A 25591-nucleotide genomic window follows, 5' to 3' on the forward strand; every position below is an offset into this window, starting at 1 on the left:
ACACAGACCAGCATCACACAGCTTGTGAAGGGAAACTTGGCTATGAGACAGTGGGTGTGTCTACACTGAAATGGGAGGTGTGATTGTAATGTGTTGACATACGTGAGCTAGCTTTAAGCCAGACAGTCTGCTTCTGCTCCCCAGTGTGACATGGGCCACTTCTTGCAATAATGGGTGTTTTTCTTACAGCCCCAGCTCTAGGGTCAGGGGTTACATGAGAATCGCAGCTTCCATTGCCCTTTTGAGAGCAGGGAAAAGTCTGAAAACCTGACCCAAGTGCCCCCTAAAGGCTCAGAAACCAGAAGGCAAAGAAAATAACTCCAGATGTATTTATTTATAAAAAATCTCTCAAGTCTTGGGGGCCTGGATCATTAGTTTGAATGTTTGGGGTTGGCAATACAGGTAATGTGAAACCTTCTTACTCCACTAAACTGCTCCCTCTGAGTATCCAGAGTCAGAGCTGCTGACTAGAGGGACTGAAACCACCTATGGTAGGAGGAGCTGGAGTCTATTCTGACTCACAAAACACCGACAACCTTTGTTACTCGGTTCCATATTCCTCCCTGAGCATTACCTTGGAAGACAGTGAATCTCTATTACTGGTGATGAGGATGCCTGACTCAGAACGAACCCAGCTTGACTCTCAGGACCCAGGCTGAATTTGGGACATGGGCAGCTAGGGCTTGCAAAGGGAGCATTTTGGACCTGAGTCAGAGAAATCATTGACATAGAGGCTATGATGACATTTGTACACAGTTATCCCATTCAGAATGGAACTGCCCCTTCAAGTTACTGTCATGGTTCCTGTCTGAACTAATGGAGATTGAGGGAGAGGGAAGGAAAAGGGCCAACTGAACACAACAGTCCTCTTCTCTCCTCATTTTCTCTCTGTCCTCAGTATCATCTCTCTGTCTGGATAGGCATTTATCCTGCCTAGCCTCCCTGTGGTATGAGTACTTCTCTGAGGGTCAGTTTCAAACCAGGCTAAGCTTCCCTTTCAGCTGGGAGGCCAGCTCTTCAGTTGCTGTGAGTCACTGCAGCTCTGTTCAATGGAGTTATGCCAACTGACACCTGCTGAGGATCTGGCCCTTGCTTGGGGAGGGAAGAGATACTGTTTCAGTCTGTCTACCTGCATGAGGGCAGGGTTGATTTCATTCTATCTTAGGAACGCAGGTCTAGTGTCTGTCCTGAAAAATCCCCTGTGACAGTGATTCAGTCTCCCTTGGCAACCAAGCTTTTATAAAGTTTTTTTCTGAGATCTAGCCTGATTTTTCAAAGTTGCATTTTAAACCTTCTCAGCATGTTGATTAATGGAAATAATTGGTTCCTTCACTCAGCCATAAGCCAGTTGCTATGACAGTGTTTGTATTTTTGCTTTGTTCTCATGATGAATTTGTTTTATGCGTCCCATAGTTTCTAGGTGCTAATAAATCAGGGGTCTTTCTTTCTACATCCTTTGGGGAAGAAGCACATTACTGAAGAGCCGGGCTCCACTTGCAAAGCAGGGGTCAGTGCAGACAGAGTGCTGCAGGGTACCAATCTCTACATATGAGCCCTTTCTAGGAAAGGGAAGTTTTGGCACGTTAAAGTTAACTATCTAGCTTAAAAAGAACAAGAGCTGAGCCCACAGAACTGGGATGATCCAGCACCCGAATGAGTACATTAGTGATAATGATAAAAATGCCTCTGCTGGAAGGAAACCATCAGTGCCTTTTGGCACCTTTGGGCTGGTTATACTAACCCAAGCAGCTACAAGGCCCTGTGGGGAGACCCCAGTGGTAGGGCACCAGGTATGGACACAGGCAGCATATCAGGGTGGTGTCAGGGATGGATAGAGCATGCCTATCCCCTAGCTATTCTGCAGAGCTGCAATGGCCCTGGAAGGCTATTGCAGCAGTTGCAATGTAAGGCAGCCTTCAGGCCTGCTGTGACCTGCATCTTGGACCAAGCCGACTCCCAAGAGCCTCGGGCTAGGGCAGGCATATTACCACCCCTCTCCATCCTGTGACAGGTTTTCTACCAGGGCAGGGAGGAATCCAGGGTGCTATACTTGCCACACACCAAACAGATGTAACACATGGAGCCTTGTATTTCTGGGGTGAGCTGTTCCATGGCGGTTAGCCTCTACTTGCTGATTCTAACCTATGTCTGTGTGCCCTTAAGAGAGCGCTGGAAGGGAGGAGTATCACTGAGCAGCAGGGAGTATTATGGTGGCATATTTTTTCTTTATTTTTATTTTTCCCTGGTTTTTTTTTTTTTTGCGTTGTTTGTGTGGAAGATGTTAATAAAACAATGAGTATGGAAAAGACTGAAAGGAGGGTCTACACAAAATAGACTCTGATCACTGGTGTATTTCCACTAAGGCTGAAAACTACCCCCTACTCCTACAGCACATTAGGGCAATGTGATTTTTCCCAGGCTGTTGAATTCTGAGTGACCGGTCAGGATACAAACTGCATCAGTTCCCTTCTTCTAATCCCGCTGGCCTAGGGCATTCCATTCAAAGCCATGCTTCCATGTCTCCTGGCAGGGCTGGAGGGGTGTGGAACCAGGCATGGAGGGGTTAAATGGCTGGGGAGCAGATACAGCTGAGGCTCATTTTCAACAAGGGCCAGCGGCTGTTGCCGTGTATAAAAGGAAGCAGGAAAATACAAGCTGTGGGTAATGGGGGTAGGGAGTAAGCAGAGTTAATTCAGGAAGTGTGAGGGCCCTGCTGTTTGTACCCAGAGAGGGAAGGAAATGAATTTGATGTGACTGCTGTTTATATCCTGAGAAGGGGAGGAACTAGAGTGCTCTTGTTTTATGAGAATACTGGTCATGTCACTAGGAAGGGAGAGCCCAGACTGAGAGAGCTGCCTTGCAGACTAGGGTATACAATTCTCACTATAAAAGAGCTCAGGGAGACTATGTAAGCACAACATGCACAGACCCCAGGGCACCTGTATCTTTCTCCTCCTATTCAAACCTCCACTAGCCTAGGAGAGTCACATTCAGCTTTCCAAAGAAATATTTCTTTTGAACAGGAATGATCTGAAGGGCCTGGCCCTGGGGAGTAGGTAGCAAGCTTACTGGTGGGTCAGGTCCCAGCAGCTCTCAGTAAGAGCACAAAAATAAAGCAGATAGCCCTAGAGAATGTTACTATGGAAAAAGCCTGACTGATTAGCAACACTGGCTCCAGTCTGCTCCCAAGGTACCATCTCATATAGTCTTCCCTCTCATTAAGAGAAAACATCTTATGTGATCCATAATAGGGCAGTGCCAATGTTTGCCTTGAATGATGATCGAAAATCCCTGCCTTTGGGGCCATAAGAGAAAATGAGACTGTGGAATTAATCTCCCAGGGGAAGTTGCAAAGTTGCCATCAGTGGGTTTTGGGCAAGACTAGACTAGACACCCATGTATTAGGGACAATTTAGGCATAATAGAATCAGTCCTGCTGTGGTGCAAGGGGACCCACAAGCCCTGTCCAAATGCTTTTGTTATCTGCCTAGAATTATCTTCACCTGCTATGCTGACTCATTGAAACTCCTTAAAACTTCCCACCCAAAGTGTGATGGCCAGGCTGGACTGAAACAACTCTTCCTCTGTGTGCTTTGGAAAAGAAAGGTGGAGAATTCCTTCTCAGACATGTATTAAGCAACAGCAGCTTCTCCCTACAGACAGGTTAAATCCTGCTCTGTGTAAACTACAGAACTAGAGCCAGATGCACATGCAGAATCAGGGGCAGCAGTCTTCCCCCAAGTGGACTTGACTGATTTAATCAGAAAAACAGAGAAAGCTCCCAAGCATGTAGAAGAGACATATTTTATGCATCCACTGAGATTCCACACACACCCCCCCCCCCGTCTCCCACTAGGCTGGGATGGCTGTACATACACTGTCTCAACCCCTGAGGGGCAGAGTGCTGTGCACGGCAGGTGCATAGCAAACCACGGAGAGGATTTGCAGGAAAAATGAGGCTGGATGCACCAGAGAATCCTTTTGGATTATGGTCCTTTATCACCGAAGCTGCAAACACTGCAATTGTGATGGCAGAGAGCTCCACATTATCGGCCAATATGTACCAAGAAACAGCATAGCTGATGCCTCCATGGCTCGCCCATAGAGTGGGGGATTGAATCTGGGAAGACTAGAGGGCATAGCCAGTGGAACTCTGTTTGCATGGATCTATCCACTAACACCTATCCTCCACAATGGGGAAGCAGTGGCTACAGAGCCAGAGGATTCTGTCCACTGGATCTCTTAACTCCATGTGTATTTACTAAGACTTTGCAAAGGGGTGAGGATTTGTGGCTCACCAGGGATTTTTAGATTTAATCTAAACACAGAGTTAAGGTCTGTGACATGCATTTATATAGGCAAGAAATGTTTAATGAATGTGTAAGTGCAACGTGTAACAATGGGGAAGGGTGTGTGTGTATGAAGCATTGTTTTCAAAATATACCCCAAATGCTACACAAAATACATCAACAACTGAGAGACAGCAGAACATAGTTTGCATTAGCATGTGCTCTGGCAGCCAGCATTTCACCATGGGCTGGCATAAGTACCGTGCCATAGCATATGTTGTAAGTATAGGAAATACTGTAAAGAAGTCATGTACAGCGGTACATGTTAACCGTAGCAGTGCAATCTCTGCACATCCAGCAATGTCTAGGAGGGATCATGCAAACTTTAAGTTTCAGACTTTCAGGGGCAAATCACTTGCTAACAACACATGAGTTGGGGTTTGTGTACAGACACTGGGATCACATACAAATAAATGGGGAATTTGCAACCGTTCCCCTTAATTGCATGGCTCAGCTATGCCACTCCATAAAGGTTTTGTGCATATTATTCACAATGAGTTCCCAAGGCGTATGTTATCTCCTTTTCCAGATCAGCTTCCCAGACTACTGTACCTTCAACCCATTGCTTGGGTCTCACTACCTAATTAACCCTTTATAGAAGTTAGAAGAGACCTAAATTAGATGCCAACATAGTCCAGTCAGTAGAACGTATGGGTGTTTCCTAAAGCTTCTTTTTAGCTCTCATTCAACAGCCTTCTAGCAGTTATTCTCAACGTAGCAAGCAGTCAAGTGTCTGTTTACAAAATGGAGGGAGGGAAATCCTTCCAGTTTGTGTGATTTTAAGTCACCTTGTGAATGAAAAATCAAGTCCCTGCAGCTGCCTTTCCAGATAACCAATTAGAATGTAAAATCTTACCTTATTTAGTTGATCTTCCTACTACCCATGTGTTCAGATGTTCAGCTGTGTACACATCAGAGCAAATGTTTCTGAGGAACAGGAGAAAGGAAAAATAACAGAAATTGGCTATGCTTTAATTAGTACGTTCACTGTGCGGACCGCTCTTTAAATCTACCTGTGACCACAGCTGCCAAGGAAAAGCACATGCTGAAAGGGCCTTACTCAGCAGGCTGGGGACCTGGCTTTCCAGAGCCTGGCTTGATGGACACGAAGGCAGGAAACTCATCTACACTGGGATTTAACCACTCGTGTGAATCATGATGTCTACATCAGGGGGTTGCAGCAATCCCGCTGGCTATAGTCCCAATGCAGACAAGGCCTAGGAAGAGGCCCTGCTTCTCAAAGTGGTTTCTCTCTTCTTTTTTTTTTTTAAAAAAAAACCGATTTGCACATGCTGTGGAGAAGTGCAACAACTCCACTTTTGACAGCTTGAACCCAGCAGGCTCAGAGGATTCACTGGCTTCCTCAAGAATGTAAACACAATTCAGTTACCAGCCAAACTGGAGTTTAAATCAGTGAAACTTCTCTATTAGATGCTTTATGACCAGAGGGAAAATTTGGTACTGTATTTTTAGATTATTTGTTTAGTTTATCTTGTGTTTCTTAGGTTTACTCACCATTGCCTGCAGCTGAATTTTATCCCTATGTCCCTGAACCCCGGTCAAATAAATTTCCTCTGTAGTCCTAACAACTGCTGGTGGATTGCAATCTCCTGATCTGCAAAATTCAGCCAAGGCACTTATTTTAGCAGCTCTTTGAGCTTTCAGACCAACTGGAACATCATGGACTGTTTTTTCCCTTTGTCCCAGGAGCAAATATTAGCAGAATGGAAAACAAGAACTAGCTGGTGCAGCAACTTTAACTGGTTTAATTCATTAGTCCACTGTACTGCTACGACAGGCATAATCCCTCCCCACTGCAACCATGGTGCAAATCTGGGCTCTTTCTATTTTTTTCTTTGGCTTTCCACTGAATTATTGAGTGATTGGAGCATAAGGCAAGGGGGGAGGGATAGCTCAGTGGTTTGAGCATTGGCCTACTAAACCCAGCATTATGAGCTCACTCCTTGAGGGAGCCATTTAGGGATCTGGGGCAAAAAAAAATGGTTGGGGATTGGTCCTGCTTTGAGCAGGGGGTTGGACTAGATGACTTCCTGAGGTCCCTTCCAACCCTGATATTCTATGATTCATGAGGACCATCACTGGCTCTGCCACTGATTCATGTGCAACTTTGAGCAAGTCACTTTGCTTCCTTGTGCCTCAGTTTCCTCATCAATAGAATGGCACTATTATTAATATTTTTTTCTCTCACAGAGGGAGTTGGGAGACTTGCTTATTTAATGTTTGGGAAGCAGTTTGAGATGGTCAGATGACAAGGCCTATATAAATGCAAAATACTAATTATTATTATTAGTGTCCAGATCAAGAAGGGAAAATTTGACCACACCCATTTACTGCATCATCTCCTTCTTTGACAATAAGGAGCTCCATTGACGTGCCAGGCTGGAAACGAAGCAGCATTCCCACATGTCTGGCATAATACATTGTCCCCAGTAGGGCACCAGCCAGGCACACGGATCTAGGAAAGAAGGATGCCCACCTAGAAAGTCTCTGCTCTTTTATTTTGCTTCGTTGCCCTCCTGCTCTTCTGTGGCTCACTGGCTGTGCAGCCCAAAGAGCCAGAGCCCAGTGCTTCAGATTTGCTGCGTATACATGTGTGGCTCTGCCTCAGGAGGAGCTTAGAACAAAAGACCCATAAGGGCATGCTCGCCTGAACTAGCAAGCCAAGAGGTAGGATTGTGCAGGCCTGCTCTTCTGGGGTGGAAAGTAATCGATTTTGAGAGGGCAACTCATTGGTTGGCTGGAGGATGGAATTCAACTTTCCAACCCACAGGCATCGATAGCCTTGATTCCAGTCTGTGAACTGGAGCAGTGAGCACTGTTCCACCCCAATCCCCTATAGGAGGATTCTGGACCATTGCAGATGCATACATGAGGCTTGGGAAGGGCCAGTCCCTAAGGGCTCCCTCCACACTGAGCCATATAGACCTGGCACGTAGACCCCCCTGGAGCAAGTGGGCACGCAGAGGCCCCTTGCTGGGGTTGTGCGGCTCATTCATCCTCCCAGCCAGGGCTATCGCTGGATTAGAAGAAGAGAAGAGCGACAAAAATGAGTAAAGGTCTAGAAAACGTGACCTATAAGGGAAGATTGAAAAAACTGGGTTTGTTTAGTCTGGAAAAAGAGACGACTGAGAGGGGACATAATACAGTTTTCAAGTATATGAAAGGTTGTTACAAGGAGGAGGAAGAAAAATATGTTTTTCTTAACCTCTGAGGATAGGACAAGGGCTTAAATTGCAGCAAAGGAGGTTTAGGTTGGACATTAGGAAAAACTTCCTAACTGTCAGGGTGGTTAAGCACTGGAATAAATTGCCTAGGGAGGTTGTGGAATCTCCATCATTGGAGATTTTTAAGAGCGAGTTAGACAAATACTTGGCAGGAATGGTCTAGAATAATGAATACTGCCACGAGTGCAGAGGACTGGACTAGATGACTTCTCGGGGTCCCTTCCAGTTCTGTGATTTTATGAATAACATGATGCAAAGGCCTTCCAGGCAGGGGTGATTTTCACACAATGGGTTCCCCTTGTAACCATAGGAGTCTCATTCTGGGCTTTGTGTGAGCAGCTAAAGTAACTGATCCAGGAATACTGGCATTTCAGATCTTTATCTGGTACACCTCTACCCCAATATAATGCTGTCGTTGGGAGCCAAAAAAATCTTACCGCATTATAGGTGAAACCGCATTATATCAAACTTGCTTTGATCAGCTGGAGCGCGCAGGCCCCCCCGGAGTGCGGCTTTACCACGTTATATCTGAATTTGTGTTATATCGGGTCGCGTTATATCGGGGTAGAGGTGTACCTTTATCTAGTGAATTTAATGGGCAGCTATTTCAGGACACCTGGAGGAACATCTCCAGTGTATCTGATTTTCTGAACCCGATTGTGAATGAATTACACTAGCATTTCCTTCAGCAAAATACACATCTTTTTTGTGCCCCATTCTCTGACATTATTGGGTGGTAGCTGAACATGTGGAATTAATGCAGTGATCTCAGCACAGTTTCAAAATGAACAGATGTTCCAAAAGTCCTGGAACTATTCTGCCATAATTCAGCATTATTTTGCACAACAGTTGCTTTAGTATCACTTCTGATCCAGAAAGGAAATCCCTTTTGGTTAAGTCCATGTGACAGCCGCTTGGAAAAGGTCAGCCTCACACTTTTTGATTCATGGGCAAACAATGGACTGAATTCAGCCTGATGTACATAGTAATTGCCTTATCAGCTCAGACCAGTGACCCAGCTAGTCCTATATCCTGCTTTCAATAATAGTCAGCACCAGCTGCTTCAGATAAAAGTGCAAGAAATCTTGCAATGGACAGTTGTGGAATATCCCCATCCTCCCACAGTTAGTCATTGTCCTGAAGCAAAAAGTGTATCCTATTCATTATAAATGTGAAAAGCAACAAAGCGTCCTGTGGCACCTTAAAGACTAACAGATGTATTGGAGCATAAGCTTCCATGGGTGAATACCCACTTCGCCACCCACAAAAGCTTATGCTCCAATACATCTGTTAGTCTTTAAGGTGCCACAGGACTCTTTGTTGCTTTTTACAGATCCAGACTAACACGGCTCCTCCTCTGATTATAACTGTGGATATTCATCTCCATATATATGCCTGATCCGTTTTTAAAATCGACTAAACTCTTAGTCTCGGTGATATTTTGTGGCACGAGTTCCACAGCTTAGTTATGCTCCGTATAAAAAGCAACTTTCCCAAAGTCAATGGAGCTACACCAGGGATAAGTTGTGCCTGCACTGCCATCACCAACAAATCTCAAGTATTACAGAGCTCTTATGGGAATGCCCTCACGCAGTGACTTATGATTTGTAACATTTCTAGAGGAGAGTGGGCACAGAGAAGTGACACAAAGGTCTCAAAGCCTCATCCCAATGTAAATGCTGGGTTGTGTTATAAGGAATTTAGCAAATCATAGTGCAAGCCATGGAACTGTATAGGGGAGAAGCAGACAAATACACCCCCCCTAGGGTGAGACACAGTGAAATGTTTTCAGCCAAGGAATAAATAGTTTAAAGCGGGGGAGGAAAGTTTCCCTGCACTTAAACCACTGGCCCTAGACTGGTTGATTTCTGGAATAATGTTACTACCCAGGTATAGAAATGCTCCTCAGTAGTTGTATACACAATTCTTAAGCATCCCTAGGAGGCAGTGTATCTCACTGGCTTGCTGTGGAACTGACGAACTTCTGATAACTGCTACCTTGTTAGGATCTGGGACTAGTCCAGTCGCAGAAATGACACAGACAAAATATTCTGGGGATTTGTGGAATTTCCACTTAGCCCAATTGACAGTGAGGTTCCTCTCGTGAAGTCTTTCAAATACCCAGACGGCTTTGACTGATTTGCCATGAGTCCCATGAATCAGATCTGATTGCTGAATTTGGTGCTAAGGCACTCTTGTAGAAACTGCTGGATTGGGGGGTTTGAGTCTTGTGAACTGCTGAAGTCTAAGGGGTGCTGAGATTGTATCAGATCTGTGTGAAAAAGGTGGGGGGGCACAGCTCCACAGAAATTGGAAGGATGGTCCAGTAGTTAGGAAGAGTCTGGGACTCAGGCTCAATTTTCTCTTTCTTCCACAGGTTTCCTGCATGACTTGAGCAAGTCACATAGTTTCTCTGTGCCTCAGTTTCCCACTTGCAAAAGGGGATAATATCTCTGCCCTAACTCACAAGAGAGTTTTGAGGATAAATACATTAAAGACAGTTAAGTGCTCAGAATAGAACCAGGACTATATAAGTACTATAGATACACAGGAAATTTCAGGAAATTTGAACGCATTTTTCATTTTATGTTTTAGGATGGTCCAGTTTTAATGTTCAGAATGTTCTATGGAATTATACTCAGAATTTTTCTGATTTGAAATATGCGCATTTTGAAAATTGAAACATTCCAACTCACCATGTGACTAAAATGACCAATCAAAAATTTTCAAATGGAACATGTCAATATGGAAACTGAAAAGAAAGCATTTTTTCAGAATAAACAAAAGCTTAATTTTTTTGTTTAAAAATTCTGTTGAAATTTTTTTTGAAAAATTTCCAAAACCATAAAAAATTAAAACCAGAAAATCTTTGTGTAAAAGTCTGGTTTTTTTTTTTTAAAAAAGCCAGATTTCACTGAAACTGAAAAACTCTAAGCAGTTCTGATGATGAGAGAGCTCAGTTCTAGTGTAAGTTCAAGCTGATGACATCTAGCACTGACATCGACAAGAAGAAAGTTGTGGTTTCCTCAAAATCACCAATGGTGGCATCAATGTTGGGTGCGTCGTGCCATTCCCAGGGGAGCACAGTTTTGGGGAGATTCATATTCTGATTTGATCTGGGTTGTTGGGTTTTGGTGCCTTCATTATCAGAGATCTCCATGGTTGGAGTCCATCTACCTTACCCATGATACCCATTTCCGTAGGTACTTGAGCTTTCACTGTACTCTTTCATATGTAAAATGGGATCTCTCAATGAACATTAAGAACTGGGTGCCTGGCTCATTAGTGCCAGCGTGGAGCTTTGCCTGGGATACTTGGCGTTTCCTGTTGTGCTTGAGATGGCTGAGTATCACAGAGATAGATGACTGGTGTCTCTAGAGCAGTGGTTCCCAAACTTGTTCCACCGCTTGTGCAGGGAAAGCCCCTGGTGGGCCAGGCTAGTTTGTTTATCTGCTGCATCCGCAGGTTCGGCCGATCGTGGCTCCCAGTGGCCGCAGTTCGCTGCTCCAGGCCAATGGGAGCTGCTGGAAGTGGTGGCCAGTACATCCCTCAGCCTGGGCCGCTTCCAGCAGCTCCCATGGAGGGGGGGGGGAAGTGGGGCAATTTGCCCCAGGCCCTGCGAGCCCTGGCTGAGAATCCCTTCCTTGGCTAGAGGTGCCTTTTTAATTTTTACTCACCCGGCGGCGGTCCGGGTCTTCGGCAGCACTTCAGTGGCGGGCCCTTCACTTGCTCCAGGTCTTCGGCGGCACTTCGGCAGCGGGTCCTTCAGTACTGCCGAAGACGCAAAGTGAGTGAAGGACCTGCCGCCGCCAAAGACTTGGAGTGCCGCCCGGTGAGTACAAGCGCCACAGCAGGTGGCACCTTTTTTTATGTCTGCTCCCCTGCTTTGCCCCAGGCCCCCTGAATCCTCTGGGCGGCCCTGTCTCCCATTGGCCTGGAGCAGTGAACTGCAGCCACTGGGAGCCGCGATCAGCCGAACCTGCGGATGTCGCAGGTAAACAAAGCGGCCCGACCCACCAGGGGCTTTCCCTGCACAAGCCACGACCCCAGTTTGAGAAACACTGCTCTAGAAACCTTCAGTGAAACTGCATTTGCAGCATGAATGAGACCAGGTGTTGCGCCTCAACCCATATGTCCTTGTCACCAAAGTAGTGTCCCTCACTAGAGAGAAGAGGCTTGAGGAGTCTTCAGGATGCTGGTTACTCATAATTCTGTAGCTCTTTCTAGTTCACAGATTGGGAAATGTAGCTTGTGCTTCACAGTTGCCACATAAGGTCTGTCTTGGCCTGCATTCAGCAGTCATGGAATGGACTGCATACTACATTACTAGCAGCATCTCTTTATTAAACAGGAGGGTTCTTTCAATTCTTAGTGCAGAACTCCATAGGCTGCATCTGGCTTGCAGGCTGAGCTTGGAGTTTTCCCCTCTCTAAAGGACTCACTTAAATGCTATTTCAGTGGTGCAACATACTGTCTAGGTCTACGTCTTATCTGATGTGCACTTGTGAACTCATCCATCCCAGAAGAATCTAGGCACCAGTGAGACTGCTCCTGTGAGTAAGGCAAGCTGGATTTGGTTCACATTTTGTGGACCTGAGCAAATGGAAACATTTCCCTTCCTCCACCCCTTTTCACCTGTTGTGAGATTCATACGATCTGCACCTCCATAAGCCATATCTGTTGCTCCGGGCACAAAGCCCTGATCCACAAGGGAGGATTTTTCAATACAGCTTATAAAGTGTTTTGCTGATCCCACCTCGCTGTGGCTTTATTTAAGGCTCTTCATTTTAAAACAGTGAGTTTTTTGCATTTGCTTATGAGGCTTGACCCTATAGCATCTCTGATTCTGCTTCCATTGAAGCTAGTGACAAAATTCACATTCAAATCAATGGTGCAGACTGAACCTTTATTACACATGCCATTCCTCGCAGTCCTTAATAATATTTCATGTTATAACATGATCACCCTTATCACAGCACTATGTGCCTGGTACAGTATATGCTCCATTCACAGAATCCCTCAGGACAGCTTGTGGATTTGTATTATTTTTTCATTTGTAAACCAATGCTGTAGGATATTCTGTGCCTGGTCACTTTCTAGATATAAACAGACTGACTACAGAAATCAGGCTAGAGGTTCCCATTGGTGTCACAGAGACACGTTGCGTTTTGAGTTCTAAATACTGAATACACTCTCTCCACTTGCCCTTTGGAGCAAGTACTGAATGGCATTCCTTTCAAGTGGAATGGTAGCCACATTCCTACCAACCAACCTACAAACACTATGTAGAAAAATGGGATTCTATTTAGTCTATGGTTTGTGGGCAGCTTGATTCTGCCATTCCCAGTAGTTTAGACAAAAGTTTAATATATCTGTAGATAAATAATCCATCGGAGTCACAGTTCTGGCTCCCACACAACAATGCTGAGAGCTTTGGACCAGATCAGCTCTTCCTTGTAATCGCATACGTATCACTGTGTAAAAATAACTACTCTTCTATCTGATGCACTGTAAATTGCTAACGTTTGTATTCACTGCAGCCCATTCTCTTAGCAGCATGTAAAACTGTACTTACGGAACACAGCTCCCACTGCTCTCCAAGTTAAGAAATCAAGCCGTTAACGACCAAATCCAGGCTCAGTTAACCCCCGCAGCATACCTGCCTGGTATGGCAAGCAGCCAAGCTGGCCAGCTTATCACAGTCAGTTTCAGACTTACAGTTTCCTTGTACTAATAGATGCTAAATGAAGTTGCACTTCAAGGGTTTGGGAGGCGTGTCCTATCTCTCTTTCCAAGTCCCTGTTTGTTGTAATCCAATGCTCAGCTTGATGATGTCAAGCAGCTACTTGCTCAGTTTCAACCTCCCTGCACATAGGAGGATCTATTTCCTTTTAGCAAAAGCTTTGTTTAGATTTGCATTGTAACCTCATCTCCCAGCAGCTGCATGTGGCTTAACATCCTTCCTTCAATTTTGAACACTGTTGCCTTTGTCACAGAGGTCTCCTGCTTACTGTAACAACTACTAAAGGTCTCCCACCTGTTTAGTGCCTTGTGTGGACAGCTATTCTAGGTTCCCTTTGCATATTGTTCAGATTCACTTCTCAGCTGCACCTTGGTGTTTTTCCTTTTTCCTAAGTGTTTTGGTATGATGTGCCGTAACAACCAACACAGTGAGAACAATTTTATGGGAGACAGCAAAAGGAAAAACCCAGTGGAGTAACAGCCTTAAATTTTATAGAGCACCTTTTGCTTCAAAGGATCTCAAAGTGCATACAATACTTTAAAAAATTATCTGAAGTCCATGCACACTTTACTTCAAACATCACTGAAATGTAGTCAACTCTGGGGTGAAAAGCAGCAACTATTGACAGCACAACACAACAATTAAGGACTGAAGGCTCAGAGACAGCATAGTGGCAAGCAGTGTGAAAATCCAGATATGACAGATAGATACTATTATTATTTATTTGTATTATATTAGTGCAATCAGGATCAGGGCCCCATTGTGCTAGGCTCTGTACAGACCAATTAGGAAGCCATAGTCCCTCCCCAAAGAGTATACAATCTGGTTTAAGATAAAATATAATCAGTGTGTGTGGCATAAATGAAAAATGTGCTACATACTCACAGGGTCTGATCCAATTCCCACTAGAGACAATGAGAGCTTTCCCACTGACTTTAAGAGATTTGGACTGGGGCCAAGGTGAGCAATTTGGTGAGAATAACCAGAGCGGAGTGAACTTAGTTTCTCCAGCTTCAGTTTTGCGATACACATGATAGAAATCAAATCAGACTAGTAGCTGGGAGATGTTCCCATCCTGTGCTACTTCTATAAGGTACCAGATGGCCATTGGTGCCATCCAGCCTCAACCTCACTAGCTGCCTTCACACCAGCTGGGAAAATCCCCTTCATACTAAGAAAAGGCAGCTTAACTAGGTCTGCTGTGAATCTGTTTTACTCTGTCTCCTCCAGAGAGACTCTCTTTTTATGTTAATTAGAAAAGAACACACAATTCAGTCTGATATAGACTCACATTAGCCCCTGCCACATGTGCCAGAAGAGAGAACAGTACCCAGAAGAAAAGGTAGACAGCAAGAGAATTGCCATGGTGATTCCAGTAAGTCATTGAAGAAGGAAAAAGCCAGTCAGCAAAGCCAGGTGTGCCCTCTATTTTTGTAATCTCTGAGCCCAAACCAACCTGGAGTGCCTAGAATCTCTGAGCATCTTGACTCGATTCTCTTTTGTTCTGAGGCCAACTTCAGGAAGTGAGTTTTATTTCCAAAAACATATCAGTTGACATCAACCAATCTCTCTATGGTACTTTTGAGTCACACATTATTACTTACCCAAAAATAACTGTAAGAAATTCTGAACACAAAGCGATGCCTGTATTAGAGACACATAATTGGCAGAGGGAGGCTCTGCAGCATGACTGCTGAGAGATACATTATCCAGCAACAGCACCAACAGATTGCTCTGCTGATCCAGCGAGGGCTGGAGTTCCTGCAGTCGCTCCAGCTCTGATGTTAAATAAATCCACAAAACTAGGAGGTCTCACACAAATGCTTAGACTGTAAGGCCTTTGGGGCAGAGACTGACTTTTAGATTCCTTTTCTGGGGCTCCTACAAGCTACCATCAGAGAGCCAATATTCAATAATAATAATAATAATAAAGCATGATAGAGATGCAGTATCATGGGCACACTGTGTTTTCTCCTTAGGGATCTTCAATCCTGTCTCCTAACTGCTCCCTTTGTCTCCTCCTATTCTCTGCTTTGGTCCTTCTTTCTCCCTGCCTCCAATGTTTAGAACAGCCTCCTTTACCTTGTGTTCCTTTGCTTCCACTAACCCACGTGTTCCCTGAAGACACCTAGGGCATCTCCTCACCGATGCTGCCTCCACTAGGGCTGGTCAAAAATTCTTCATCAAAGCTCTTCTTCAATGGGTTTTCAAGTCAACAAAATGTTGACTTTTCATTGAAAACTGGAAACCCAAATCTTTGTGGCCAAAAACTGAAAACTTTGGGAGTTTGGCCAAAAAATTGTAGTTTTTGGTATTTTGATGAAAGTAAAAAAATGTCTAAAGAAACTTCCCTCCGTCCACATTTTCTTAATAGTTCTCATCTCCACCTCTCCTTGAACTGCCTTTTTCTATTTCAGTGGTTTTCAAACTTTTTTCATTTGCAGACCCCTAAAAAATGTCAATATGGAGGCACAGACCCCTTTGGAAATCTTAGACATGGGTCCGCAGACCCCAGATTGAAAACTATGGTTCTATGGTAACAGCAACCTTTTGTGGACCCCTTAGACATAGTATGCGGACCCCCAGGGGTTCAGGGACCACAGGTTGAAAACCATGGTTCTACTGGATTTGAGTGTAAGATCTTTGGAGCAGAGACTTTCTGTTTCATAGACTTTCTGAAGTAGTGGGTTAAAAAATAAAAAAAACTTCCAGGCCACAATGGTGAACATGTATCAATAGGCCCAGAGAGCTAGGAAGAAATTGATAGACTAGATTAACACAAAGTTGGGCAAACTGGTTCAGCAAAAGATACAACTAGCCTTAACGCTCAGTGCATGAAGCCTCTCATATCACTGTTACTCCAGTTCGCTACTGCGTCTTTCTAAAGTGTTCGTTTTGCTGTTTCTTGCCTTCTAGCTGCCTGATCTGCGTGGCCCAGGCCAGGTGGGAAGTGACATAGCCACTTTGGACAAGAGGAATGTTGGTTTTGCTGTAGCATGCTGCTGCTGTCTGTTATTTCCTACGGAGCCACCAGAGCTGGCCTGCAAGGAATTGCAATATTTGTTTCTTGAGACTCACGTATTATGTGGCAGGGAACAGTCTTCAGAGCCGCCCTGCAAGGAATTAACTGAACTATCAGGCTTCGCAGCCGGGACTGTGATTTTGCAGCCATGGACTTCACTGGACTCTGGTGCAGCAAAGGATAACAAAGCATGTGACAGTGAGGAGCCCCAAGGTGTCCTGGGGCTGATTGTTGTTCTTTAGCTTGTGATCAAAGGGAACAGGGGAAATGGCATTCTCAAGGGGCTGTGTGAACCGATCCTCAAGGCTGATAACATTGGGACACAATCACCACAGCAGCTGAGTGCTGCTTAACTGTGCACCCACTAGATGTTGCAGTAAGAAAAACAAACAGCAGAAAGGACTGTTAGGAACTCCTGCACAGCAAGGAAATAATCTCTACTTTCAGAAAGACCTGACCTGCTTCTGATTTAAGTGCAGTCTGAATTTAGTTCTCCACAAAAGGTAACTGACATTTTTACAGCAATACACATGGGATTATCTAGGTTCCTTGCATAAATTAGGTTTTCCACTAGCATAAAACTGTACTTAAGGACTCCATTAATGTTACTGGATGAGACAGACAAAGAAATATGGAGTTGCACAATATAGGTCTGAAAAAAATGTGGCAGGCTCTGATTTTTGCCAGACTTCCTACCTCCACCCCCCACTTTAAACAAACTTTGGGTCATAAAAAGCAGAGCTCATTTCAACAAGCTGCTGGGCTCGTTAAGGAAAGTGGGGAAGTCTGCAACCTTCCAGTAAAACACTGAAAGCTGGCAGTGTTGGGATGAGAAAAAGACTATTGGCTGAAAGCAGTTTTAGTGACAAATTTACCCTCTTTCTTTCTGCCTGAAATCTAAAAGAGTGGGCCCTGTTTGTCAGTGTCCTAAGATAATGCAGGAGCATCGACATGTCCCCATACAAATCATCCTGGGGCTCCCAGGCCAATTTCAAAGCTATAAAACCAGATATATTCAACAGCAGGCTGTGAAATATACAAAAATCGAGGAATTTGTAAAGCGCCTAATCCACTAACAAGCCACATCAGGATTGTCTGTATTAATGGCTGAGGTCTGATGACCATTTGTGAGGGGAGAGGCATTAGCAGCTTTGTGTCACTGGGAATGTGTGGACGGGCAGAGAGAGAGACACTTGGGACGCTGCTGCTGAGCTGCTCAGCCTGGGGATCTCATGCCAGCAGGGCAGAGTACTCTCAAAACATGTTTACTTTGAGCAGAAACTATTTATAGTGCCAATAATCTGCATGGTGACACGAAAGACTTTTGTTGCAAAGTGAGTGGTGGGGCTTTGCTTCTGGACAATTTCACTCCACACGTTTATATCATTCCCCTGACCTGCTACTGGTCCCAGGGCATCTTATCTCCTCTGCTGTTTAACCAAACACTTCTTTAAATGTTTGGCCCAGCTATTTAGTTGCTTGAGTCTGATCCCAAACTCTTTCCAGAGAATGTGTATTTTTCTATTAAATAAAACAGGCTTTGCTTTTACTTTATGAAAATAAGTCACTGCCCGTGGAAAAATATGCTCCAATTATTCATTTTTTGTATAGAATCTTCCATGTGAATCGTCTTGCAAAACAATTCACTGCCAGTTGCATGCATATATAGAGAGGCAGCATATGTGAACAGATCTCAGATTTAGATCTAATAGTGAGCTATGCTATCACATGATGATGATGATTCACAGAGTTTAAGGGCAGAAGGATCCATTAGATCAGAGGTTCTCAACCATTTTTTTTCTGAGGCCCCCCCAACATGCTATAAAAACTCCATGGCCCACCTGTGCCACAACAACTGATTTTCTGCATGTAAAACCCAGGGCTGGCATTAGGGGGTAGCAAGCAGGGCAGTTGCCCGGGGCCCCACACCACAGGGGTCCCCCGTGAAACTAAGTTGTTCAGACTTCGATTTCAGCCCCGAGTGGCAGGGCTCAGGGACCTGGGCTTCAGCCCTGCGTGGTGGGGGTTCAGCTTTCTTCCATGGGCCCCCGAGAGTCTAATGCTGGCCCTGCTTGGCAGCCCCCCTGAAACCTGCTTGCGGCCCCCCACAGGGCTCTGAACCCCTGGTTGAGAACCACTGCATTAGATCATCTAGCCTGGCCTCCTGTGTAACATAGGCCATTACATTTCACCCAGTTACCCCTGTATTGAGCCCAGTAACTCGTCACACCCAGAAAGGCATCCACTCTTGATCTGAAGGCATCAAAAGATGGAGAATCCACCACTTCTGTGGGGATTTTGTTGCAGAGGTTAATCACTCTCACTGTTAAAACATTGTTCCTTATTTTCAATTTGAATTTGTCTGGCTTCAGCTTCCAGTCACTGGTTCTTGTTATGCCTTTCTTTCTCTGCTAGATGAAAGAGCCCTTTAGTGCCCACTATTTTCTCCCCATGAAGGTACTTATACATTGTTATCATGAAACATCTCAGTCTTCCTTTTGGTAATCTAAACAGACTGTGCTCTTTAAGTCTCCCACTATACAGCATTTTCTCCAGCCCTTGAATCATTTTGGGGTTTTTTTTTCCCTCCAGTTTTTCAATATTCTTTTTAAAATACAGACACCAGAACTAGATTCGGTTTTCCAGTATTGGTCTCACCAATGCCCTTATACAGAGGAAAGATCACCCCATGCTCTGCTTATACATCCAAGGATCACATTCGTCTGTTCTGCCCTAGCATTTCACTGGCATCTCATGGTAAGTTGCTTGTCCACAATGACCCCTAGATCCTTTTTAGAGGTACTGCTTTCTAGGACACAGTTCCCCATTCTGTAGGTATGCCTTGCATTGCTTGTTCCTAGGTGTAGAACTTTGCATTTGGCTGCATTAAAACACATGTTTTGAATGGGCCTAGTTTAGCAAGTGATCCAGATTGCTTTGTACGACCTCCCTGTTCTCATTGTTATTTACCACTCCACCAATATTTGTGTCAACCATAAATTTTATCCGCAGTGATTCTTCCAGACCATGATTAAAATATTGAATAGCATTAGGCCTAAAACTGACCCCCATGGAACCCTCCTAGAAAACCCGCATTCAATGATGATTCCGCATTGACAATTATTTTTTCAAATCTGTCAGTTACCCAATTCTAAAACCATTTAATGTGCGCTGTATCGATAGTGTATAGTACTATTTTTTAAATCAGAATGTCATGCAGTACAAAGTCAAATGCCTTATTAAAGGCTAAGCATATTACATCTATTCAGTTACTTTTATCAACCAAACTTGTAATCTCATCAAAGAATGAAGTCAGGTTTATATAAGACCTATTTTCCATAAACCCACATTGACTGGCATTAATTTTATTCCAAGCCTTTAATCTGGTATTAATTTGAACCCTGATATACATCTATATAGCACCTTTCATCCAGACAGATCCCAAAGCATGTTACAAACTAACTTACATGCTATATAATGATATAGGACTCACTTTACCGGCTGCCTATAGGATGAAATGCAGCAATCATTTAACAGCGCAAAGCAGAGAGACCAAGCATAAATCCTTCTTGTTTGTTTGTCGAAAAGGATCCAGAGGTTTCTTCAGTGTAAGCCGACAAAGATCATGCACCCAGCTATCTATTCATCAGAAAACCATCCTACTTGCAAAAGCTGTCTTGTTTGTGTGACACAGACATGAGTATCAGCATCTGCTGTGGGTAGCTCTCAGCTTAATTCAGAACGAGAAAAAAAATATATGGTGCCTTTATCAAATGTTAGGTTGGATTGGCTATTGGAGGCTTCTGATTACCTGCTGGGGCCAAGCACACAACGGGAGCAGAAAATAAGAGCCTGCATAATGTAGTATCAAGGAAGATCTGGTAAGTGAGTTTCTCTGAGTTGTTTACAACAGAGAGACTTTCAGGAGTTCCTCAAAGTGCTATGCTCTGATTTTCCCTTTCCTTCCAAAAAGTCAGTTGACCTAGTTACAGGAAAGTAGATAGCAAGATAGATTGTTACTTGACATTCTCACTTTTGGAGAGTGGAATGAAGCGCTAATAAAACAGAAGTAAATGGGGTCCTTCACTCTCTGTGTAGCACAGTGTTTCTCAGACTGGGGTTGTCGCTTGTGCAGGGAAAGCCCATGGCGGGCCGGGTCGGTTTCTTTACCTGCCCCATCTGCAGGCTCGGCTGATCGCGGCTCCCACTGGCTGCGGTTTGCCGCTGCAGGCCAATGGGAGCTGCTGGAAGTGGCAGCCAGTATGTCCCTCGGCCCGTGTTGCTTCCAGCAGCTCCCATTGGCCCGCAGCAGCGAACCGCAGCCAGTGGGAGCCGCGATCAGCCAGACCTGCAGATGGGGCAGGTAAACAAACCGGCCCAGCCTGCCGGGGCTTTCCCTACACAAGCGGCAACTCTAGTTTGAGAAACACTGGTGTAGCAGGTGCTAAAGGCTACAGGCTGTGATCCCTCTCCCCTCCCTATTAACGGCTAAAATAATGAGTCTCACTGTGGATCTGAAGAAGCCCTGTAGAGATTTAGGTCCTGATTTCTGCTCCCAGACAATGTAATGTCGCAAACTTTAATGGCAATATTCCTGATGATATATACCGGTGAAAGATCGGAATCAGGCCTTAGCATCCGACTCATGTTTTCTAAGCTGTCATTGAGTCACAGAACTTTAATCCTCCTGCTTCAGGGCATATCCTGAGTCAATAAGCCTCCCCTGTTCAGCTTTATGTTAAAAGTGTGAGGTGCCTTGCACAAAATGGCAACCAAATTTCGGTACCTGCTGACAGATAACTGAGCACAGGTTATGCTGCCAGTTACCATTAGTGACAAGGAGGTTTCATATTTTGGTCACCATTTTTTTTCCCCTCTGAGATGAGAATCCTAGAGATCCCTGCTACATCCAGCAAGATTTTGATTTAAAAAACATAGTGAGTACATGGGAATACACGGGAGTAAAGAGGAAGCGTCTATTTGATACCATTGTGTCTAGCTACGGATCCTGTATTTTTGCAAAGTCTTAGTATTTCTCAGCACACTGGGAAACTTCTGAAATCCATGCACGTACCATCAGGCCATATTCTGACTTCCATTGGTATGTGATACATATGATTACACAAGAAATGAGAAAACTCAGAAAGGTATGTTTGTAAGAAGAAGTAGAATCATCTATGGAGAGGAATACCCACTAGAATCATTTATAGTGTCAATTGTTCATCCACTACAGCCTGATCCAAAGCCCAATGAAGTGTCCTAAAAGAAGTAGCAAATATAGTTACATCGGGGCAATGAAAAATGTAAACTGTTCCCTGGAATCTAAAAAACAAAGTGTGACTGTATTTCACAAGAACAGCAAGCTGATAATAGAGCTATTTATAAGGCTGAAAAAATACTTCGCTTCAGATACTGAAATGTTAATGGAGGAAAAATCTGACAGGGTGTGCTGCTTTTGTGGTCAGTGAGCTCTTTCAACTCTGCAAAAATGTGACTGCAAAAATGTTATTAAGTCTTAACGTGTGAATTTCCTGGACTGGCCCAGTGGTCTCAGGCATGATCTGCAGCAGCTATTCTTTATAGGGGCCTGTAACAATGCCCGCACTTTCCCACTCCTGAGGCACTGCAAACTGTGGTCAGTTTCTGCATAAAGTATGTACTGATTTCATGAGCACTGAATATACGTGTTTAACTTGCCCAACATTACTCAGGGGAAAACAGTTGATTCAGCATCTCCCAAGCAATGACACCAGTGAATGTGATGATGGGTCCTGGAGCTGGATATCTTATTAGACTCTTAGGGAGGGGGGCATTAAAAAAGAAAAGTCTAGGATGGAAAAAACACTCACACATGCTGGAATGCAGTGACACACCCTGAGCGACAAGACTTGGAAGAGAGAGACCAAATTATTAATAGTAATTTATGAAGCATCCTGTATCCCTTAAGTGCCTGATCTCAACACTATACGAGTTTTCTGTGCTAAAAAGAATGCAACTGTAGGTTTGAAATGAGAGGCAGAAAAGCAATGTTTCCTAAATCCTCATCACACAAAGAAGAATGTCCCAAAAGTCAAACCCTCTTCACTTGGGATCAAACCTCCCAGTAAACAGAAAGGAAAATGGTAAACACTGCAATCCTGTTCTCTGTCAAAGTCTCTGAAATGCATGTTTATACCGGGAATACTGTGGTTATGCTAATTAGTGGGTTGCACACAATACAATAACAAGGACACTTTGCAAAAGACTGGGTTGGTTTGGAGGTTTGTGGGAGAGAGGGGTTGTTTTCTTTTGTTTTTGTGCCACTGCTAACATAATTGAGGTAGACAGATATAGTGATGGACTATTGAAGTCAGTGGAAGGTGCCAGCTCCTCAGCACATATAGTTACTTAGATGCCTGAATATGAATTGAGGAGCCTAATTCTGGCATTTGTTAAGCTCTTGGCCATAGCACCTTTACTAATTACTGTGCACCAGGATCAACTGAAACTTGGATAATCTCAAACTTCTGCAAAACCCGGTAAATGGTATTTTTGAGTTTAAATACAGATGTGAGTCTCTTTGAAACCTTTTTGGGGGTTGCTGCCCACTTTTGTTATCTTGAAACTATTTCTGGGACTTACAGCCTAGGTCCCCAGCCAGCTTTGAATAAACAAACTGCAGGGAGAAATGTGTGTGTTGATAATGTGGTCAAGAAAGTAAATCTTTTTAAGAAGTTGAAGGAATTCATTTTTTGCTTTTCTTCCCTTAAAGTTTCTGGACAGAAGGAGAAAGAGATTTGGAAAAGTCACGCCAGGCAACAGTGGGCTGGGATTTATCTCAGGCATCTGTGTGATCATGTGTTTTTCCTTTAGGAATGAATTCAGTCTCCTAACTGGAGACACTAGGGGACTGTTTTCCTCTTTTTTTAAACCAGTGCAAAAACAACATGAGCAACTGTAACATGTTAAACACTTCCTGGCAGTGCGACAAAAATCTGACATCTAAAATGTCAGTGATGAGGCCAGGAGGATTTACATGATTAACATGACTTATGAGAAGTATTAACTCCTTCACTGCCTTCAGAGCATCCCCTTGGAAAGCGAAAGTCTGCGACTAGAGCACAATGGTAAGAAAGAGAGAGGACGTCAAGAACAAAGAGAAATGGCCATGCGCTGTAGTTTTCTATATTGCTATATATGCTATCACTGAAGATATTTGGACCAGGGCCCCAGCTAGTATAAATCAGCAGCGCTCTCACAGCTATACCAGTTGATACCAGCTGAAGATCCAGTATGTTTATGTTTTACATAAAGACCTATAAGCCCCCACCCCCGACTCGCAGCTACTTCTTCCAAATCCTGGAGCAAAGTCATTCATAATTGTGAGTTTATAACAGCAGAATCAATTAATAAATACAAGAGTAAACACTTGCGTAGTAATCTATATCTTCCAGGCTATATGCAAAGAGGAGTTACTTAAGGTTACCAACACCCCTTTGGGCTGCATTGATTTTATTATTCCATTTTATAGATGAGAGAGCAGTTAACAGGCTAAGTGACTGACTCAGGGTCACACAGCAGATCATAGAATCATAGAATATCAGAGTTGGAAGAGACCTCCGGAGGTCATCTAGTCCCACCCCCTGCTCAAAGCAGGACCAATTCCAACTAAATCATCCCAACCAGGGCTTTGTTAGCCTGATCTTAAAAAACTCCAATGAAGGAGATTCTACCACCTCCCTAGGTAACACATTCCAGTGCTTCACCACTCTCTGAGTGAAAAAGTTTTTCCTAATATCCAACCTAAACCTCCCCCACTGAAACTTGAGACCATTACTCCTCGTTCTGTCATCTGGTACCACTGAGAACAATCTAGATCCATCCTCTTTGGAACCCCCTTTCAGGTAGTTGAAAGCAGCTATCAAATCCCCCCTCCTTCTTCTCTTCTGCAGACTAAACAATCCCAGTTCCTTCAGCCTCTCCTCATAAGTCATGTGCTCCAGCCCGCTAATCATTTTTGTTGCCCTCCGCTGGACTCTTTCCAATTTTTCCACATCCTTCTTGCAGTGTGGGGCCCAAAACTGGACACAGTACTCCAGATGAGGCCTCACCAATGTTGAATAGAGGGGAATGCTCATGTCCCTCGATCTGCTGGCAATGCCCCTACTTATACAGCCCAAAATGCTGTTAGCCTTCTTGGCAACAAGGGCACACTGTCGACTCATCCAGCTTCTCATCCACTGTAACCCCTAGGTCCTTTTCTGCAGAACGGCTGCCTAGCCATTCGGTCCCTAGTCTGTAGCAATGCATCGGATTCTTCCATCCTAAGTGCAGGACTCTGCCCTTGTCCTTGTTGAACCTCATCAAATTTCTTCTGGCCCAATCCTCTAATTGTCTAGGTCCCTCTGTATCCTATCCTTACCCTCCAATGTATCTACTACTCCTCCCAGTTTAGTGTCATCTGCAAACTCGCTGAGGGTGCAGTCCACACCATCCTCCAGATCATTAATGAAGATACTGAACAAAACCGGCTCCAGGACCAACTGTTGGGGCACTCCGCTTGATACTGGCTGCCAACTAGACATGGAGCCATTGATCACTACCCATTGAGCCCGACGATCTAGCCAGCTTTCTATCCACCTTATAGTCCATTCATCCAGCCCGTACTTCTTTAACTTGCTGTCAGAGGCAGGATTATCTTGGGAGTTCTGGTCTCCCAGTCCCAACATCACTCCACTAGGGTCATGCTGCCTCTCCTATTGCTCTAGGAATAATTGATGTCATAGATTTAACAGCATGACTTCAGTGCAGGCTCCAATGGGAGAGCACTGGCCGAGAGGCAGCAAAACCTCATTTGAACCAAAATGAAGAAGTCCAGAAAAAAAGATGAAAAACATTTCAAACAGTGAATGGAGTTCACATTTGAAACATGTTCATGGGTGGATGTGTACTCTGCTCTGTTTGAGAGCTTGTCTGGTATTTTTATTTCTAAAGGGATATCAGAATACAAAGAAGCACCCACTAAACACCCTAAATTCCATTAGCAACCCCATGTCTGAAGTGGTCACTTTAAATTAAGGGCCAGATCCTCAGTCCTCACATAGATGCTTTACAATGCTCTGGCAGCACAAAGGGCCATAAAGCAGCTCTAATTAGTACCACCAGGTGGGAAAACTGCCTTTATGCTACTTTCTAATAGCATAGTATCTCTGGCACTAGTGCGCATTGGCAATGTGCTGGGATGTGAGGAGGG

At 44.3% G+C, this 25591-nt stretch overlaps 1 protein-coding gene across 1 annotated transcript in view; it reads right to left on the reverse strand.

The window, feature by feature from the left end:
* The window catches only part of PKIG (cAMP-dependent protein kinase inhibitor gamma), a 30644-nt gene extending 17294 nt beyond the window's left edge, over positions 1-13350 (reverse strand). Inside the window, exons 1-2 of the mRNA XM_050917504.1 lie at positions 13170-13350; positions 5206-5276 (exon numbers count right to left, since the gene is read on the reverse strand). The gene's annotated coding sequence lies outside the window, so the exon portion shown is untranslated. The remainder of the gene's footprint in view (positions 1-5205; positions 5277-13169) is intronic.
* Between the last annotated feature and the right edge of the window lie 12241 nt (positions 13351-25591).

The sequence above is a fragment of the Gopherus flavomarginatus genome, chromosome 11, assembly GCF_025201925.1.
Source record: "Gopherus flavomarginatus isolate rGopFla2 chromosome 11, rGopFla2.mat.asm, whole genome shotgun sequence".
NCBI lineage: Eukaryota > Metazoa > Chordata > Testudines > Testudinidae > Gopherus > Gopherus flavomarginatus.